The sequence below is a fragment of the Emydura macquarii genome, unplaced genomic scaffold, assembly GCF_026122565.2.
Source record: "Emydura macquarii macquarii isolate MOO-44397 ecotype Brisbane River unplaced genomic scaffold, CSIRO-AGI_Emac_v2 contig_1253, whole genome shotgun sequence".
In the NCBI taxonomy this organism is placed as follows: domain Eukaryota; kingdom Metazoa; phylum Chordata; order Testudines; family Chelidae; genus Emydura; species Emydura macquarii.
Genome location: NW_027131390.1, coordinates 39364765 through 39385694, shown reverse-complemented (window position 1 = coordinate 39385694; position 20930 = coordinate 39364765). Strand labels below are relative to the sequence as shown.

General features: G+C 43.5%; 1 protein-coding gene across 3 annotated transcripts in view; it reads left to right on the top strand.

Annotated features, from left to right (window-relative positions):
* Nucleotides 1–2274: 2274 nt before the first annotated feature.
* The window catches only part of TMLHE (trimethyllysine hydroxylase, epsilon), a 35089-nt gene continuing 16433 nt past the window's right edge, over nucleotides 2275–20930 (top strand). Inside the window, exons 1-2 of one of the 3 annotated variants that reach the window (XM_067548551.1) lie at nucleotides 2364–2393; nucleotides 2675–2893. The gene's annotated coding sequence lies outside the window, so the exon portion shown is untranslated. Of the gene's footprint in view, nucleotides 2394–2674; nucleotides 2894–18479; nucleotides 18895–20930 lie in introns of those variants that run through there. The other 2 variants (XM_067548553.1, XM_067548552.1) reach the window with 2 other exon arrangements.

Below are 20930 nucleotides of genomic sequence, written 5' to 3'. Positions count from 1 at the left end.
ATCACCCATTCTCACCTCCTACTCAATGGTTGTCATTAGGCCTCAAGTACCCAGCTTTTATCCACCTACCCCATTGTTATCTACGCCCTTGGACATGTATATGTTGCCTCCTATATATGTTACCTATTTGCTGTATCATTTCTACCAACTGCATCTGAGGAAGCGAGCTGACGTTCACGAAAGCTTATGCCTGCTGAAATTAAATGTGTTAGTCTTTAAAGTGCTACAGAACTCTCGTTGTTTTTGCTTCTAGCCAGCCACTCTTTGCTAATACATACAACAGAATGATCCCTGCCATATCCCCAGTCCCAGGTGCAACCCTAGAAACTTCCATCTTTCAATGTTCAGTGCTGCCCACTGCACAATGTAATTGCATATGTGTTCGTCAATTTAACAAAGAAAGTAATATGCGCCAGCCTTGTTACCCCTAGTGAAGTCTCCCACACACGTCAAACCAAAGGCACTGCTTTATTATTTATTTATTAACTACAGAAGGATTTTAAGTGATTATAAGTCAAAAGGTAACAAGTCACATTGGGTCAAGAGAAAACAAAATTCAAAATGAATTCTAAACTAAGCTTAACACTTTCAACCTTACGAACTTAGATGTTTCTCACCACTGGCTGGCTGGTTTCCCGTCAGCCAGGCTCTCCCTTTTCATCAGCACTTCAGTTGTTTGGTGATGTTTGTAGATGGAAGTGGAAGAGAGAGAGCATGGCAAATCATTCCCCTTTTTAAAATTTTCCTTCTCCCCTCTGGGGCTTTGCCCACACCCCATTGGTCAAGTGACAAACAATGTCCTGACATGGACTCATCCATTTCCTGTGTCAGTGAACATTACCTCCCCATGATTCCAAGCTGTCCCAGAGAAGGGGGTGGCTCACTCGAGATGATCACCCATGGATGCTTAGGCCAGTCCTTTGTTCCTGAAAGGCTGAGCTGGGTTTGTTCTATACACACCTTAATGAGATGCGAACTGCCCCTCTGCCTTGCAGAGTTTTGCCTGGATAGGTATCAAGCCATGAGGCCACATTTTTTAGACTATTACATAGTGGAGCCTCTTAATCATATACATGACATTGCAACAAACATGCTACTATAACAATAATGCTCAGTGCATCATGAGCATTCCAAAAAAATCTTACATGACATATTTGCTTTAAACAATATACAATTACACTATATGGGTGAACATGGGGCTGCAGGGTATCACACTCCTCCAGTACAACTTGAGACCATTGCTCCCTGTTCTCTCATCTGTCAACACTGAGACCAACCTAGCTCCATCCTCCCTGGAACCAGCCTTCAGGTAGTTGAAGGCTGCTATCAAATCCCCCACACTCTTCTCTTCTGCAGACTAAACAATCCTAATTCCCTTAGCCTCTCCTCATAAGTCATTGGCTCCAACCCCCTAATCATTTTCTTTGCCCTCTGCTGGACTCTCTCCAGTTTGTCCACATCCTTTTTGTAGTGGGGGGAGGGGGAGTCTAAAACTGGACACAATACTCCAAATGCGGCCTCACCAGTGCTGAATAGAGGGGAATGATCACATCCCGCGATCTGCTGGCAATGGTCCTACTAATGCAGCCCAATATGCTATTAGCCTTCCTGACAACAAGGGCACACTGCTGACTCATATCCAGCTTCTTGTCCACTGTAAACCCCAGGTCCTTTTCTGCAGAACTGCTGCCTAGCCCATCCGTCCCCAGTCTGTAGCTGTGTATGGGATTCTTCTGGCCAAAGTGCAGGACTCTGCACTTGTCCTTGTTGAACCTGCTCAAATTTCTTTCGTCCCAATCCTCCAATTTGTCAAGGTCGCTCCTACCAACATCACATGTGACACAAATGACATGACGCAGGCACAAGCATCGCCATGTGTGACACAGAAACTGCGAGGCCGGCACACGGCAGATCACACGGGAGACCCAGGAACGCCACCCAGGCGCCCTGCGAGTGTTGCATCTCCCCCGTGCAGGGCTCTCGGCGGACACTCTATACAGGAAACAGCGCTGTCTATGGTTAGGAGGACCGCACTGGTGAGGATGAGGTCCCTTTCTGCAGCCAGGAGACCCCCGCCCGCCTGCAGCGCTCTGCGCCGACCCCGCGCTTTCTATGGTTAGGAAGGAGGCTGCACAAGCCGCTCTGCACGGAATCTGCGCTCTCTATGGTTAGGAGCCCTCATTTCCCCCTCCTGTGCCGTTCTGCCCCTAGCTCTCGCTCGATGGTTCGCAGGCTCCGCCCCTGGGCGCCCTCCGCCCCGCCCGGGAGGCTCAGGCTGAGCGGGCAGCGGCCGCGCTGTTGCTGGGCGGAGCGGACTCGAGTCGCTCTCGGGACGGCACGGAGCCTGCCTGTGTGCGCCCCCCCGACCCCACCCCCACGGGACTGCCTGGCAGGTGAGTGGGGTGCCGTGCGGCCAGGCCAGGATGCGTTGGGGGAGCTGGAGGTAGCGGTGGTGTGGAGGGGCTGCGTTGGGGCAGCTGGAGGCGGAGGGGCTGCAGTTGGGGGCCGTGCAGGGGGGGCTACGGTTGGGGGAGGGGGAGGGGTTGCAGTTGGGGGTTGGAGGTGGTGCGGGGGGCTGCGGTTGGGGGGAGGGAGGGTGCGGTGCGGGGGGGCTGTGGTTGGGGGGAGCTGGAAGGGTGGTATCTCTAATCGGAGGAGCTTCTCCTCTGTGCAGATTCCTGTCCTGCGCCCATCATTGACTGGACACTAAGCAAGGAGACCAAGCTGTTGCATGAGCTTCTTGACCATTCCCAAGGGGTCTCCCAAATGGGCTTGTATATGGGGTGTGAGTAAGTGCTATGCCCTGCTGTTGTTCCAGGAAGGCAAGCAGAGGAGTGTACTTTCTGTCTGGACTGAGCAGAACAAGAATAACACCTGCTTTTACATAGCAAAGGTACGAAAAGGGCATCTAAAATGATTAGGGATATGGAAAAGCTTCCATCTGAGGAGAGATTAATAAGACTAGGACTTTTCAGCTTGGAAAAGAGACAACTAAGGGGGATATAATAGAGATCTATAAAATCATGACTGGTGTGGAGAAAGTAAATAAGGAAGTGTTATATACTACTTCTCATAACACAAAACTAGGGGTCACCCAATTAAATTAATAGGCATCAGGTTTTAAAATGAACAAAAGGAAGCATTTCTTCACACAACACACAGTCAACCTATGGAACTCTTTGCCAGAGGATGTAGTGAAGGCCAAGACTATAATGGGGTTCAAAAAAGTACTAGATAAGTTTGTGGAGGATAAGTCCATCAATGGGTATTAGCCAAGATAGGCAGGGATTGCTCTTTTGCTAGAGGCTGGGAATGGGTGAGGGGATGGATCACTAGATGATTACCTGTTTTACTCATTTCTTCTGAAACACCTGGCATTGGCCACTGTCGGAAGACAGGATACTAGGCTAGATGGACCATTGGTCTGACCCAGTATGGCTGTTCTTATAATAGCTATGCTGGTCAATATCCCTGTGTAGACAAGTCCATAGTGAACTCTAAAATAAATTGTAAACATGGACCAGCAAAAATCTAAAGTCATCAGAATGTGTAAATATCTTATTCGTGTTTTTATCTTTTATTGGTCAAAAGATTTCTCTTTCGTTTATCCAGAACTTGCTAATGTCTGTTCTGGGTTCTTTTCTTACTAGTTGGTTTCCTTCCCCTCGCTAATAAAGGCCTGTTTGGTTACATGATTACCTGTCTACTGGCTCATCAAGGATGTATAAGTTGCTTCTGCTGTCTCATTGGTGTGCTATAGGTATGTTCTTCTCCAATGCATAGGCTTATCTTCCTTGCATATAATAGTTAAGTATCCAACGGATGTCATGGATTCCATGACTTTAACAGACCTCCGTGACTTCTTCGGCTGACAACCCACCACAGTGACGGGGCTGGAGCAGCTGTCAGAGCTGTGGCCACAAGGGCCGGAGCTGACGGTCAGACCCCGCTTCAGGAGCAACAGCTTGGGCCAGAGCAATGGCCCAGGGCAGCAGCCACCGGGGCCGGGTCAGCCCAGGGCCGGAGCAGCATCCGGGTTGAGTCGGCCTCTGGGGCTGGAGCAGGAGCTGGGGCTGCGGGTTCCCCCAGAGCAGGAGGCCCCACCCCAAGGGTATTTTTAGTACAAGTCACAGATAGGTCATGGGCTTCTGTGAATTTTTGTTTATTGCCTGCAACGTGTCCATGACCTTTTTTACTAAAAATACCCATAACAAAATCTTACTCTTAATAATAGTATCTGAGCAATCTCATTCCTCACTGCTTACCACCTTAGCAGTAATCTAGAGTGAGGTAGACTTCTTCATCTGAAAATTCAGTTGCTGGTAAATCTTCTTCCTGCTTTGCTAATGTTATAAGTAGGCTGGTTTCAGGTATGAGGGCAACTGTGTCTCCTTTGTGTTTCAGAACTCTTAAATCGTTGGCATATGTTAACTGAACAGTCTCCCTGTATTCAGGACCTGTCCTTCCTCCTTTTAATGGTTCCAATTTGTATGTCTTAGGACAATAATAGGAGCAGTTCCAGGACACATCTGGAGTTTTCAATATATAGCAAGAGCCACATACGTGTATTAAAAATTGGCTTACAGATAATGATTTGAGCTGTTTAGCTTCTGACCACTTAAATGCAGTTAATCTGTCTGTCTAAACTGTTTCCAATGTTAAATGTCCAATTGTATAGCCGTGATTGAATCCAGGCCACTTGCCTGTTGTCTTTATTTGCCTTCTAGACATCCCCTACTAAATGCATAAAACCTGGTCTGCAAGCTCTGGATGTGGCAGTCAAAGTCTGCGGGGCACAGATGGCTCCTTTTGCATCTTGACAATATTTCTCCCTAGTAAACAAACAGGTCTACTTTTCTTTTTTAAGTTCATGCACGAACCTCAGGAGGCTTCCAAGCAGAACGGTCAAAGGGTTTATTTTAATAGCCCTCATGATGAGATTCATGTGCAGATCTCTCAAACTCAGCTTTTGGACACTGAATTGTGAGGGTATAAGAATTGCACTCAGGCCTGTCTTACCTTTGAGTTTTGTCTCCTGCTTTTAGATATTCTCTACAAATCTTGCTGTTAAGCAGCCCCCATTGAAAAGTGGGGATAGAAGGCTAGCAAGTTTTGGTGCCAGCTAAAATGCCTGCTCCACTTCAGATATAGGTATAAGTCTTTGAAATGAAGCCCACTGTGTTCATAAGAGTTAGGAAGCAATTTAACAAAGTGTATTGTTTACTAATTTAAAAGCTGATGTCAGATAACTGTGCCCTTCTTTTTAATCCTGCTTGTTTTAGTTATCAGTTCTTCCAGCTATTGTATAGTATATCTTAACCATAAATCTGCTGTTTGTGCATCAGGGTTTTCAGGTTCCATGGTTCTGAGGCCCTGCTCTCTCTCCTTGGGCTTCAGCTGAAACCAAAAAACTCTACGACATTTCTCTTTGAAATCATACCTTCTTCCATTACTGGGGAAGTAAACATACTTCACGGTAATCAAACTTGCACTGAGTGCTCCCACAACCTGGTATATAGGAAGTAAGGAACCAGAGGCAGCAAGAGCCATCCCATTTACACTTGATTTGAACTACTTGATTTGAAGTACTGAGAAAGTAGGGCAATCGGCTAGTTATCTCAAGTGCCTGTACACAAATGCAAGAAGCCTGGGAAACAAGCAGGAGGAATTGGAAGTCCTGGCACAGTCAAGAAACTATGAAATGATTGGAATAACTGAGACTTGGTGGAGTAACTCGCACAACTGGAGCACTGTCATGGATGGGTATAAACTGTTCAGGAAGGACAGGCAGGGGCGAAAAGGTGGAGGAGTTGCACTATATGTAAGAGAGCACTATGACTGCTCTGAGCTCCAGTATGAAACTGGAGAGAAGCCAGTTGAGAGTCTCTGGGTTAAGCTTAGAAGCAAGAACAATAAGGGTGATGTCGTGGTGGGTGTCTGTTATAGACCACCAGACCAGGAGGATGAGGTAGATGAGGCTTTCTTCAGTCAACTAGGGAAAGTTTCCAGTTCACAGGACCTGGTTCTCATGGGGGACTTCAATCACCCTGACATCTGTTGGAAGAGCAATACAGCAGAGCACAAACAATCCAGGAAGTTTTTGGACAGTGTTGCAGACAACTTCCTGGTGCAAGTGCTGGAGCAACCAACTAGGGGCCGTGCTCCTCTTGACCTGCTGCTCGCAAACAGGGAAGATTTGGTAGGGGAAGTAGAAGCGGGTGGCAACCTAGGCAGCAGTGACCATGAGATGGTCGAGTTCAGGATCCTGACAAAAGGAAGAAAGGAGAACAGCAGGATACAGACCATGGACTTCAGAAAAGCAGACTTTGACTCCCTCAGGGAGCTGATGGGCAGGATCCCCTGGGAGGCTAATATGAGGGGGAAAGGAATCCAAGAGAGCTGGCTGTATTTTAAAGAAACCTTATTGAGGGCACAGGAACAAACCATCCCAATGTGCAGAAAGAATAGCAAATATGGTAGGCGTCCAGCTTGGCTTTACAAAGAGGTTTTTGGTGAACTTAAACACAAAAAAGAAGCTTGCAAGAAGTGGAAGCTTGGTCAGATGACTAGGGAGGATTATAAAAATACTGCTCGAACATGCAGGAATGAAATCAGGAAGGCCAAAGCACAATTGGAGTTGCAGCTAGCAAAGGATGTGAAGGGGAACAAGAAGGGTTTCTACAGGTATGTTACCAACAAGAGGAAGATTAGGGAAAGTGTGGGCCCCTTACAGAATGGGGGAGGCAACCTAGTGACAGAGGATGTGGAGAAAGCTGAGGTACTCAATGCCTTTTTTGCCTCTGTCTTCACAGACAAGGTCAGCTCCCAGACTACTGCACTGGGCAGGACAGAATGGGAAGGAGGTTAACATCCCACAGTGCTGAAGGAACAGGTCCAAGACTGTATAGAAAGATTGGACATACACAAGTCTATGGGACCAGATGCCATGCACCCCAAAGGTGCTGAGGGAGTTGGCTGATGTGATTTCAGAGCCATTAGCTATTATCTTTGAAAGCTCGTGGCAATTGGGGGAGGTCCCTGATGACTGGAAAAAAGCAAATATAGTGCCCATCTTCAAAAAAGGGAGGAAAGAGGATCCAGGGAACTACAGATGGGTCAGCCTCACCTCAATCCCTGGAAAAATCATGGAGCAGGTCCTCAAGGAATCCATTTTAAGGCACTTGGAAGAGAGGAAGGTGATCAGGAACAGTCAACATGGATTCACCGAGGGAAAGTCATGCCTGACCAACCTGATTGCTTTCTATGAAGAAGTGACTGGCTTTGTGGATGTGGGGAAAGCGGTGGATGTGATATACCTTGACTTTAGTAAAGCTTTTGATATGGTCTCTCACAGTATTCTTATCAGTAAGTTAAAGAAGTATGGGTTGGATGAATGGACTATAAAATGGATAGAGAACTGGCTAGAGCATAGGGCTCAATGAGTAGTGATCAATGGCTCCATGTGTAGCTGGCAGCCGGTCACAAGCGGAGTGCCCCAGTGGTCAGTCCTGGGGCCGGTTTTGTTCAACATCTTCATTAATGATCTGGAGGATGGGGTAGATTGCACCCTCAGCAAGTTTGCAGATGACACTAAGCTAGGGGGAGTGGTAGATACCCTGGAAGGTAGGGATAGGATACAGAAGAACCTAAACAAATTGGAGGATTGGGCCAAAAGAAATCTGATGAGGTTCAACAAGAACAAGTGTAGAGTCCTGCACTTAGGACAGAAGAATCCCATGCACAGCTACAGACTGGGGACCGATGAGATAGGCAGCAGTTCTGCAGAAAAGGACCTGGGGGTAACAGTGGATAAGAAGCTGGATATGAGTCAGCAGTGTGCCCTGGTTGCCAAGAAGGCTAATAGCATATTGGGCTGCATTAATAGGAGCATTGCCAGCAGATCGCGGGAAGTGATTATTCCCCTCTATTCAGCATTGGTGAGGCCACATTTGGAGTATTGTGTCCAGTTTTGGGCCCCCCACTACAAAACGGATGTGGAGAAGTCGGAGAGAGTCCAGTGCAGGGCAACAAAAATGATTAGGGGGCTGGAGCACAAGACTTATGAGGGGAGGCTGAGGGAACTAGGCTTGTTTAGTCTGCAGAAGAGACGAATGAGGGAGGATTTGATAGCAGCCTTTAACTACCTGAAGGGGGGTTCCAGGGAGGATGGAGCTAGGCTGTTCTCAGTGGTGGCAGATGACAGAACAAGAAGCAACAGTCTCAAGTTGCAGTGGGGGAGGTCTAGGTTGGACATTAGGAAAAAGTTTTTCACTAGGAGGGTGGTGAAGCACTGGAATGGGTTAACTAGGGAGGTGGTGGAATCTCCATCTTTAGAGGTTTTTAAGCTGCGGTTTGACAAAGCCCTGGGTGGGATTATTTAGCTGAGGTTAGTCCTGGTTAGTCCTGTTTTGAGCAGGGGGTTGGACTAGATGACCTCTTGAGGTCCCTTCCAACTCTATGATTCTACTTGGCATGTAGTGTTAGCTTAAGTCGGCACTAGAAACTTTTGCCAGTATATTAATGTCAGTTATGGGTGGGCTTTTTATGGCATTTCTACGTTGACAAAAACCCTAGTGTAGATGCAGTTATGCTGGCAAAAAAGGGCTCTTGCCAGTATAGCATATTTAATTGGGGAAACCAGTGCAAGCTATACTAGCAAAAGCTGCATCTGCACTAGGAGGAGGGTGTGCCAGGATAGCTATTCTGGCAAATGTTTTTTAGTGTAGACTAGGCCTACATTTCTTTGCTCCATGTTTCATTCACCTTCCCGAAGTGGGAACTTGATAAATGAATAGGAAGTTTCATTCTAGTGTCTGTTAATATTCTCTATATGTAACTTCGTAGAGCAGCACTTGATGAATTATATTAGATACCCTGATATACACCTTGTATATAATGGACAAACACCAATGTTATGAGGCCAACAATGTTATAAGACAGGGGCATACGAGGACTATTTACAAAAGTAAATAGTCCTTTTATGCCCCTCTCTTATAAGGAAGTTGATAGATACAGAAAATGTGGACATGAAAAGTCTGTCTTATTAGCTGGCAGTATTCTTCCTCAAACATTGGAAGGATTTAGCCTGTAAGATCTGAGGGGAGAGGAAAATGTTTGAAGGATGTTTTTACATTACATTGTAAAAACAAAAGTAGGATTTTGAAGATGATTTGGATGTGAGAAGTAACTCTTAAGTTTCTAGACAAAAGTGCATAATGCTAATATGGACCAGAAAGGCTTCTGGTTTCAGAATTATTGCAGAACACTGGCTTTTAGTGGCGGCAACTAATGAGATCATGTCACTTACACGTCTGATTTCAGATAGTGTCAGTTGCACTAATTGACCCAGGCTTTGTGACAAGGAAGAAAAAGTTCTCTTTGAAAAAGGTTTCATTGTATATAGCTAGGAGGAGGAAAACATATACAGTAAACAAAATGTGTTCAGAATCCACATGAGCCATCACTACTTCATTAGTTAGCAAGAGATGGAATAATAGGGATTACCTTTTTTTTTTTCAACATTCACTAGTTCATGGCATGATATAAAACCCTCTTCAGGATATAGACATTTGCTCTTGTTATGACCTCTCTGTTGACCATTTAGTATATTGTACAGCCCTCCCACCCCCCTCAGAAAAATTTCACACCTTAATTCCCCTTCCCCCTGCCCAGCTCCCAAAGCTTCATTGGAGCTGTTTAGTTCCCAAAGCTTATCTGAAGCCTTCAATTTCTGTAGTAAAACTGCTTTCCCAAAGTGTCAGAGCAACTATCTTAACTGCTTTATTCCTGTTCTAAAGCTATTGGAGAAACATTCCACGTACTGTCTTGCCTGAAGACCAGTGAGGTATGTTGTAATTTTTGTATAACTTATTCTGCGAATTAGTGAAAGGGTTGGAGGGATGAGAGAGAACAGTTGACCTCTTTCTCCCCCCAGCCCTCCCAAATGATTTTACACAGTGTTGCTACTTTAGATGGACTAAACAGTCAAAACTAGATTTATGTGTTTTATCCTGATGTCCTGTGCCCCATTTACTGGACTACACTTCAGGGCGGGAGAGGGAGCTGACCTTTGAACAATTTGATAGACCACCTGAATCTAGACAAGACTACTTTCTAAGCTTGAATGATAGCACACTTGGTACACAAACTTGGTTTATTTGTAGAAGCAGATTGTTTCAGCAATCTGCATTTGGTTTAAGTAGCAATTGATTCACTGGGTGGCTTTTAATCCTTAGAACACTAGCATTTTCCAGACTGTCAGCCAAATGATTGCTTTGGGGATGTGGATAAGTATGTAATGTTGTCTCTGTAGGCCACAGCTTACTCTAGCAGCATTGCATGTTGCTTAGATCAAAAGTACATTATCCTGGTCTTCTGTTTTTAATATCTTTTTTAAAAAGTCCTTAAAATGAAAGAATGACATTCAGTGGATGTGAAAGGGAGGCTCAGCCTGTTCTCTTTGAGTGATGGATATGGTGGAGAGAGATGTGTGGCTTGACCTTTTTTTCCAGTAGAAGCCATGATTTGCTGGCAACATTTGCTCAGATGATGCTGTCTGGTTATTTAGCCATAACTAGCTATGGGGGCAGGAGTGCCAGCAGTTAGGGAGGGAGCTGAACTTTCAAGAGACTTTTGGCAGCTGTCTGATTAAGTCTGTTTTACCCAAATGACTAACTTTCACATGGTGTATGTGTGTTACCCTACTGCTAGTCAGAGATATGGAGGGGACATGAGTTCAGTGGGGTGGAGAGGCCTTTCCCCAATCAGTATTATCATCTCTTCACCCACTAGGGACAATGTTATTTAATACTTCGCTCCTAGCACTTAACATCCTCAAAGTGTTGTACAAACTTTAATCCTGCCAGCAGCTATAAGAAGCATGTAAATATTATTGTCCTTGTTTACAGAAGGGAAAGCTGAAAGAGAGGTGTTAAGTGTCTTGTCCAACCGTACACAGTCAATTCCAGCCCCAAACTCAGTCCACTAGATTACATTTGAGCTCTCTACTCAGTTATACATTGATTCCAGTCCAGTAGCATGTCTGATTATTAACTCTTCTGGCCATAACAAAATAACTTGTATGAGAGCATGCAGAGTTTTAAAATATTTGGTGTATTTTACTTTTGTTTACTTCATTTAATCAAACCCTGACTATATATTGATTTATGTGCTGTAAAATTTTAGTGTTGAAGACATTTTAGCTTTATAAGGAAGTTAAACCAAATATTTTCCTTTGTAGAAGCAATAATGGAAAAACCCTACAAAAACTAGGCAAGAATTACCAGCTTGTGGTGTCTGCTCTGATTGCATTTATCAAAATGCCAAGGCAGCCACTCAATCAGGCAGCAGCACAGGAGCCAGCAAACAGAGCTGAAAACAGGGGAGTTTGAGTGGGCCTTAGGGGCAGTGGGTGAATTTTGTGGTGTTGTCTTTGGGGTTTTTTTGTATTGTTTCAGGTTTTTTGGTTTTTGTTCTTTTAGTTTGCAGGAGCTGGTACTGGATGGCGTACTGAGATGGGCTTCCCTAATTAGGGGTCCTAAAAAGGCAGCCACTCAATCAGGCAGCGGCACAGGAGCCAGCAAACAGAGCTGAAAACAGGGGAATTTGAGTGGGAATGTGTGGTGTTCTGGTGTTGTTGGGGTGCTCGTGGGGGTTGTTTTGGTGCGGGGTTTTTTTTGTTTTTGTCTCTCACTGACAGGAAGTAGGGGAAAGGCTATGACAGATACAGAGGCAGTAGTTGTAGTCACCCAGGCAGTGGAAGAGACAATGAAGATGACTGGATGTGGAAGCTGTGGGATGTACATGATTCTGAAGGGGGTTCCTCAAAAGAGTTTTATTTGTATGAAGTGCCGCCTCATAGAGCTGATGGAAGAGAAGATTTGGCGGTTGGAGATGCAAGTGGAAACTCTGGTTGAGTTTAGAAGGGGGTTCGAGCAGATGATGATGGAACAAAGGAATAAGGAGGCTGAAGGGGAAAACCCAGACCTGCAGATGGAAGCAGGACCAACAAACTCTGAAAGGAGAATGCTGGGAGAATGAGAAAGTGGCCAGCGGAAGCATGTGACTGCAAGAACCCAGCAGAGGAAAAGATGGGCTCATGGAAGAGAAATAGAGCTCAGAAACAGGTTTATGGAGTTGGAAAATGAAGAAGGGGCACAGCAGGTGGTTGCTGAAGGTGGGAGGTCAAGGAAGAAGAGGAGCAGCTAGTCCTATACAAAGAGTGGATGAGCCAATAGAGATGCCACCAATTAAGAGCCCCAGGAGGATACAGGAACAGTTGCAGAGGATTGCAAAGGAGAATAATAGACGAGATGATTTGCAGCCAGAAAGAACAGGGGATAGGCTGGAGAGTCGCACCGTTACCAGGAAAAGGCAGGTCTGCATGATTGGGGACTCCCTGCTGAGAAGAACAGATATGCCTGTAACCAGAGCTGATCCAGAGAACAGAAGGATGTGCTGTCTGCCGGGTGCTAAGATATGGGATGTGGACCTGAGGCTGAAGAGGATCCTAACAGGAGAGGGAAAGTATCCACTGATTGTCCTTCATGTGGGTACAAATGATGTAGCTAGATTCTCACTAGAACGTATCAAGGAGACTATGCCAGTCTGTGGAAGACTCTTAGGAAATTGAGGCTCAGGTGATCTTCAGTGGGATTCTGCCTGTCCATGAGGAGGACAACAAAGGTGTGACAAGCTTCGGATGATCGACGGATGGCTCAAGCAGTGGTGCTATAAGGAGGGTTTTGGGATGTATGGTCACTGGAGGCATTCATGGACAGAGGACTGTTCTCTTGGGATGATCTTCATCTGAATAGGGAGGGAAATGCAGTTCTAGGATGGAGGCTGGCACAACTGATTAAGAGAGCTTTAAACTAGGGAGTTGGGGGAGACGGTTGGGAGATGAACTTGCCGGGTAAAGCTGGAAAATGAAGTAAGAAAGGACACAGCAGTGGGGAGCAGAATGGACATTAGGAGGAAGGGTAGTGTAGATATTAGTCTAATAGGTGATATTGGCAGTAGAATGACTATGCCAAATCAGGTAAATTTTGCCAAACAGCAAAAATTAAGATGTTTGTATACCAATGCAAGGAGCCTGGGTAATAAAATGGAGGAACTAGAGCTACTGGTAAAGGAAGTGAAACCAGATATTATAGGGATAACGGACACATGGTGGAATAGTAGCCATGACTGGTGTATAAGTATTGAAGGGTATGTGCTGTTTAGGAAAGACAGATATAAAGGCAAAGGTGGTGGAGTAGCGTTGTATATCGATGAGGTAGACTGTAAAGAAATTAAAAGTGATGGAATTGATAAGACAGAGTCTTTTTGGATAAAAATCACATTCAGGAAGAAAACTACTGGAGTTTCACCTGGCATAGTGCTTGGGGTATGTTACAGACCACAGGGATCTGATTTGGATATGGATAGAGACCTCCTTAAGGCTTTTAATGAACTAAATACTTCTGGGAACTCTGTGATTATGGGAGACTTTAACTTCCCAGATATAGACTGGAGGACAAGTGCTAGTGGTAATAATAGGGCCCAGATTTTCCTGGACGTGATAGCTGACAGATTCCTTCACCAAATAGTTACTGAACCAACAAGAGGGGATGCCATTTTAGATTTGGTATTGGTGAGTATAGAGGACCTCAAAGAAGAACTAGTTGTAGGGGGCAACCTTGGTTCGAGAGACCATGAGCTAATTCAGTTGAAACTAAATGGAAGGATAAACAAAAATAGATCTGTGACTAGGGTCTTTGACTTCAAAAGGGCTAACTTTAAAAAATTAAGGGAATTAAGGGAAGTGGACTGGACTGAAGAACATCTAAAGGTGGAGGAGATTTGGAATTACTTCAAGTCAAAGTTGCTGGAACTATCTGAAGCCTGCATCCCAAGGAAGTGGAAAAAATTCATAGGCAAGGGTTGTAGACCAAACTGGATGAGCAAGCATCTCAGACAGGTGATTAAGAGAAATCAGCAAGCCTACAAGGAGTGGAAGATGAGAGGGATCAGCAAGGAAAGCTACCTCTTGGAGGTCAGAACATGTAGAGATAAAGTGAGAGAGGCCAAAATCCAAGTAGCGTTGGACCTTGCAAAGGGAATTAAAACCAATAGTAAAAGGTTCTATAGCCATATAAAGAGGAGGAAAACAAACAAACAAAGAAAGGAGGAGTGGGACCGCTAAACACTGAGGATGGGGTGGAAGTTAAGGATAACCTAGGCATGGCCAAACATCTAAACAAATACTTTGCCTCCATTTTTAATGAGGCTAATGATGAGCTTGGGATAGTAGTAGGGTGGCTAATGGGAATGAGGATATGGAGGAAGAAATTACCTCGAACAGCTTAATGGGACTAAATGGGGGGGATAGATAATCTCCATCCAAGAATATTAAAGGAACTAGCACATGAAATTACAAACCCATTAGCAAGGATTTTAATGAATCTGTAAATTCAGAGGCTATAGAGAATTGCTAACATAGTTCCTATTTTTAAGAAAGGGAAAAAAAGTGATCTGGATAACTACAGGCCTGATAGCTTGACCTCAGTAGCATGCAAGGTCTTGGAAAAAATTTTGAAAGAGAAAATAGTTAAGGACATCAAGGTTAACAGTAATTGGGATAAAATACAACATGGCTTTACAAATGGTAGATGTGCCAGACCAACCTGATCTTCTCAAAAAAAGGAGACAACAGATATTTTAGACAAAGGGATCTAATTTACCTAGATTTCAGTGAGGCATTTGATACAGTTCCACATGGGGAATTATTAGTTAAATTTGAAAAGTTGGGGATAAATATGAAAATTGAAAGGTGGATAAGGAACTGGTTAAAGTGGAGACTACAACAAGTCATACTGAAAGGTGAACTGTCAGGCTGGAGGGAGGTTACTAGTGGAGTTCCCCAAGGATTGTTCTCGGGACCAATCTTATTTAACCTTTTTGTTACTGACCTTGGTACAAAAAGTGGGAATGTGCTAATAAAGTTTGCGGATAACACAAAGTTGGGAGGTATTGCCAATACAGAGAAGGACCAGGATATTATAAAAAAAAATCTGGATGACCTTGTACACTGGAGTGATAGAAATAGGATGAAATGTAATATTGGAAGTGCAAGGTCATGCACTTAGGGACTAATAACAAGAATTTCTGCTATAAGCTGGGGTTGCATCAGTTGGAAGTGACAGAGAAGGAGAAGGACCTGGGTGTATTAGCTGATCACAGGAGGACTATGAGCCGCCAATATGATGTGACTGTGAAAAAAGCTAATGTGGTCCTTGGATGCATCAGACAAGGTATTTCCAGTAGAGAAAGGGGGTGTTAGTACCGTTATAAAAGGCACTGGTGAGACCTCATCTGGAATAATGTGTGCAGTTCTGGTCCCCCCTGTTTAAGAAAGATGAGTTCAAACTGGAACAGGTGCAGAGAAGGGCTACTAGGATGATCCGAGGAATGGAAAACCTGCCTTATGAGAGGAGACTCAAAGAGCTTGGCTTGTTTAGCCTAACCAAAAGAAGGCTGAGGGGAGATACAATTACTCTCTATAAATACATCAGAGGGATAAATACAAGGGAGGGAGAGGAATTATTTAAGTTCAGCACCAATGTGGGCACAAAAACAAATGGATATAAACTGGCCATGAGGAAGTTTAGACTTGAAATTAGACGCAGGTTTCTAACCATCAGAGGAGTGAAGTTCTGGAACAGCTTTCCAAGGAGAGCAGTGGGGGCAAGAAACCTAGCTGGCTTCAAGACTGAGCTTGATAAATTTATGGAGGGGATGGTATGATGGGACATCCTAATTTGGCAAGTAAGTGATCTTTGACTACTAGCAGTAAATATGCCCAGTGGCCTGTGATGGGACATTAGATGGGGAGGGTTCTAAGGTATTAGAAAGAATTCTTTCTTGGGTGTCTGGCTGGTGAGCCTTGCCCACATGCTCAGGGTTTAACTGATCACCATATTTGGGGTCAGGAAGGAATTTTACCCCAGAGCAGATTGGCAGAGGCCCTGGGGGTTTTTTGCTTTCCTTTGTAGCATGGGGCACGGCTCACTTGCTAGTAGATTCTCTGTACTGTAAAATCTTTAAACCACGATTTGAGGACTTTAGTAACTCAGTCATGGGTTAGAGGTTTTTACAGGAGTGGGCGGGCAAGGTTCTGTGTCCTGCGTTGTTCAGGAGGTCAGACTAGATGATAATATTGAATTTTGGCCCTGTCTTCAGTACAGTTCAAACCCATATTAGCACAGTTTTGTCTAATGTGGTTGGACCCAACATTCACACAGGAATTATTACTTCAAATCATATTAATCTGTGAATGACAATAGCTTTCTCTGTGCTTCTATCAGTGGTAGTTAATTAAGAAGTAGGGCACTATTTTCCCTCTTCTCCAGTAGGTGGCAGTACACCTCTGACATGTTGCAAGCTAGCCTTCCTGCATTTAGCCCAAGGTTTATTAGTGTCAAAGTGCAGATCTAGTAAAAAAAGAACCATGTTAAATTTGACTGCAGTAAGTACTATTGTAAATGGGATTGTGTGTGGGAGAGTTGGCTAGTCTGCTGAAAGAGAATTAAAGAAAGAATCATGTGCTATGGGCTTTAAACTGAAATCTGCCAAGGAAAGTCTTGTTACAAATGAGTTAAGTGTTGGCAGATTTCAATACGATTACTGGAAAGTGGGTCTTGTCTTAAGCAGTCAGCATTAAACACCAGGTATTTGCTTACGGATTCCATTTCTAGCAAAATTAATTGCAAAGCTGACATTGTCTCCTGATGACTTTATTAGCTACTTTGCTGTTGATGTAACTAACCTTTATTGGGGGGGGGGGAAGAGGGAGCGGGGAATTTTCACAGCAAAGATACAACGTGGAAAACTGCTGCAGTATAGTACAGCAAATCCAGAAGACTGCTTCTTGGCAGAGAAAATAATCCAGGTTAATACAAGAGTGTAATCCACTTCTTGTTTTTTTAATAATGGGAACTTGTACTATGTAATGTGCTCCAGAAATTCTTACAACTGCAGGTATGTTACTGTAGGAGATGCATTATGAACATGCATGTAATTTCAAACACCCATCATCACTGGGCTTTATGTACCTATGGATTGTTTCTCTTGGTTTATAATTGTACTTTCAGTGCTTGATATAGTTTTAATAACTCTGTCATTTACCACTGGCATTGAATGGTAACCTTCCACAGGAGACATCTCCTTATCAGCCTTTGCCATTATCCCTGTTTAATCAGCATTCTCTTCACAAAGGTTATCTTAACTCTAGTGGTGCTGCTGCAGGATGGTTGGTTGCTATTTGTAAAGCAGTATAGAAATTCTAGATTAAAGATGCAACTGTCTCCAAGCAACCAGCACCAAATTTTTATCCTGGCTGAGACTTGCAGACAACATACTTTTTTCCCAGGCTGCTTAGGGGAACAGTTTGCTTTTAAAAAAATAAATAAATAAAGCTGCTGTTTGTTAGGATTTTTTGCAATACTAAAATTCTGTCCCGTTAACAAGTCATTAATGGGAAACATTTGGTTTTAGTTGGAAGCTTGTAAGTAAAGAATGAATCAAAGGAAGAGTAAATATGAGCTACTGAGCATCTGATGAAAAAAATGTTAAAGCCAAATTAGAAGCATTTGCAGCCCTGTTGATCATGAGTTAATGTTATTGTTTGATTAACAGCACTGGAATAGGAAATCCTCTTTCCCACGTAGTGGCAGGTGTAACGTGGGTGTTTGTGTTATGGTGACCTGCTCGCTAAGAACTGGACGGAGAGTACAAGTTCATTTAATACTCTAGCAAAAAAAACATTGTATTGCTTAAAATACTTGGATCCTGACTACCTTCCTTTACTAAATATTTTTTTTCCTAGAAATGGGAACTGCAAGGACTTTAATAAATGAACTGAAAGGCCATCTAATTTCACTCACTGAATGCCTCTTGTACCCTCTGCAGAGGTACTGTTCTGTTACTTGCAGATATCATCCCTATGCCTCCTACAGCAACAGATGGCTTTCTTTACTCTTTCTCAAGAAGTCTGTGATATGTTTTTCCTTAAAAACCCAAATAAGAAGTGGTCCCAGTACGTTTAAATGGTCTACCCTTTTGCATTCCCTTCTCTATTAGACTCTCTCTCCCACTCCATGCCTTTGTCTTGGGGTTAAGAGTCTCTTGACTTGTTTATGTCTTTCTCACTCCTGTTCTTGGCCTTTTGGATAAATAAGTTCAGATACTATCTTATACTTTCTGGTGGGACTCTACCCTGCCCTGGTAGAGGGATGGGCTTGATGATCTAATACATGTCTCCCATTTCAAATGCCTCTAGTCATTTGAATTCAGACTGAGATAGTTTAGCTGCACCCTTTATCAAATCTTAAGGGAGACTTTGTCTTGAAACATTGAGCCACTGCACATCTCTGCATTGATAACTAGGTCTGTCTGTAATGTGGACAACTGTAAGGTCAACAGTATAAAAGGTAAGCTGAATACAAGAAAATTTAGCTGTCTAAATGGCTAATTTTAATGAGGACTTGCTGCTTTCAGTCAGGATTCATTAAACTGGCACCCAAGATAAAATGTAAATGCTCTCTAGTATATGGATTTTTGGTTTCAGCTCCTCAAATTCTCCTTTTAGTTTTAATATCCATTACGGAAACTTGAATAAAATATACAGAGTGCGCTTATTACAGTGACTGACTCCTGCAAACAGATTAGAGAAACAGTGTGATTCTGATTGGATTAGATATACAGATCATTTACCCATGAAATGTTTTTATTCTCTGGCAACCTTTGATATTGAAAGAGGAAGGAGATAAAAGGAGTGTGTGTGGAAGGAGATAACTACAGTTTCTTAACTACAGATAACTAAGCTCCCAGACTCAGAGGCCATTTTCTAAACAGGTTTGTAGCAGCAATCTGTCTATTTTGTGTTCTGTGTATTTGTATATAAAAATGTATGTAGATCCTGTGGTTTTCCTTCAGCTAAACCTGTGGATGCTCTCAGAAGCTCCAAAAACTGAAATAAACCACTGTGCTCTTTAATGTATAGTACGAAAGGAGAGGATGTCATGAAATACCAAATGCATGGGGTTGGGCTGGGCTTTTCTTACCCTGTTGCTTGAACTTCAGTGAAGCCATTAGCTAAAGTTTAGCCTTTTGACCAGCAGTCTGTAGTTTACAGCTCACCAAAATGAAAATTCATTTCTTATTTGCAGAGAGTTTCAAAACTGAATTAATTTGGTCTTTATTTACTTGACACTTTGATATCAAAGCAATAAGTACTTTATCCCTACCTTGGCTAGGTCATTTTTGTCCCTCTTCTGCACTAGTTTATAACTGATATATAGTACAGAAGTGTGTCTCATCTAAAGATCCACCCATTCATAATCTGAAGCAATTTAATTCTTGGTTCAAACTGTTTCTGTTGGACCTGTTTTATGGAAAACAGATCTAAGGAGCAAAAACTCTAGATTTTTTTTTTTTTTTTTTTTTTTTTTTTTTTGAGAGTGTGTCTCAAGGATATCATCTCTGGTTCAGTGTGTGCAATAGGATGTAATATAATTTGGATGTGTAAATTGTATAAATGTCATATAGTCAATTTAGCTCAAGGTAGCATCTTTTGAAAACTTGTTTGCCATTTCATTATTGTAAAGGTTTTTCACCAGATTTGGCTTTTTCTCTGTTTAGGGTTGCTGGTGTTAAGAGTGCAAAGTTTGTTCACAAAAACGATTGACTGTGGCTGGCTAGAGCCGGGCTTGGTGAAAAGCAGGCATTGTCATCTTTCCTCAGACAGCTCTGCCAGGGCACTTTACTCCCGAGCTGCAGCACTATGTCTTGCCAGTCAAGCCCTGGGTTTTTCTTGAGCACACACTGGAATTGTATGGCTTTGTGAAGGGAATAATTCGGGTCTAGACTGAGACCTGCCTGACTCACTTTCATGTGTAACTAGGTTTCTAGATGTAAGAAACCATTGCACTAACTCAGAGCTGGTCTAAACAGGCGCTTAGTTTGCAGCAAACTGGTGTGTAAATCTAGCGTGCTGCTCACTAAGTTGCTTTGTGAACCCTGCTGCCACTCACTGAAAGTCCCCTAGTGCATGCTGACCTACTGCTGTGTCAAAGCAGGGTCGATTAAAGCGCACTACGGAACTTTTAGTGCATGGCAGCAGAATCCACGTGGACACGTGGTGCACAGCCGGCTACTGCAGGGTAGATTTACACCCCAGCTGGCCATAAACAAAGTGTTCATTTAGACAAGTCCTTCCTGTGGCACCTGGCTCTTGAAAATGCTGGGTACGTATTTGTTTTGATCCTATCTAATTTGCTAGTTTTATGTAGGATGGAGCATTGTTGTATGGTCAGAGCAAAGGAGTTAAATTCAAGGCTCCTGAGTTGTAGTCTCTGCTTCATCGGTGCACCTTGTGCCTCAGTTTCCCCCAACTGTAAAGTGGGGATACTTCCCAATCTCTCAGAGGCAGGGAAAGCGTAGTTAGTCATTGTTGGTAACGTGCTTTGTGATCCTTGGATGAAAAGTATCCCAAGTGCAATTTATTTGACCCATTTTTTTTAAATGGGTGTACATTGGACACCATTTAAAAACTTAACATTGGCCACTCTGCTGTGATTTTCCATAGCATGGTATCTCCTAATAAAAGAATTATGTAGGTGGTGACTTTGGTTACTCCAGGTACTAGTAATGGTGCATGTAAGTTTTTAATGTCTTTCGTGCTTGGGCACTTAGGGTGATAATTCAGGAGTTCAAAAGTACTTGTCCCAAGCCACAGGCCAGCAGCATTCTCTTCTCTTTTCCCTGCCTTCCTTCTGCCTCGCCCTCTTCAGTGCACAGACCCAAAACACTTGGATTCTAAGCAGAAACCAGATGATCAGCAAAACAGCCTGCTTGTTTATAGCCTGCTTCAGAGGGATTATTAGATTTTA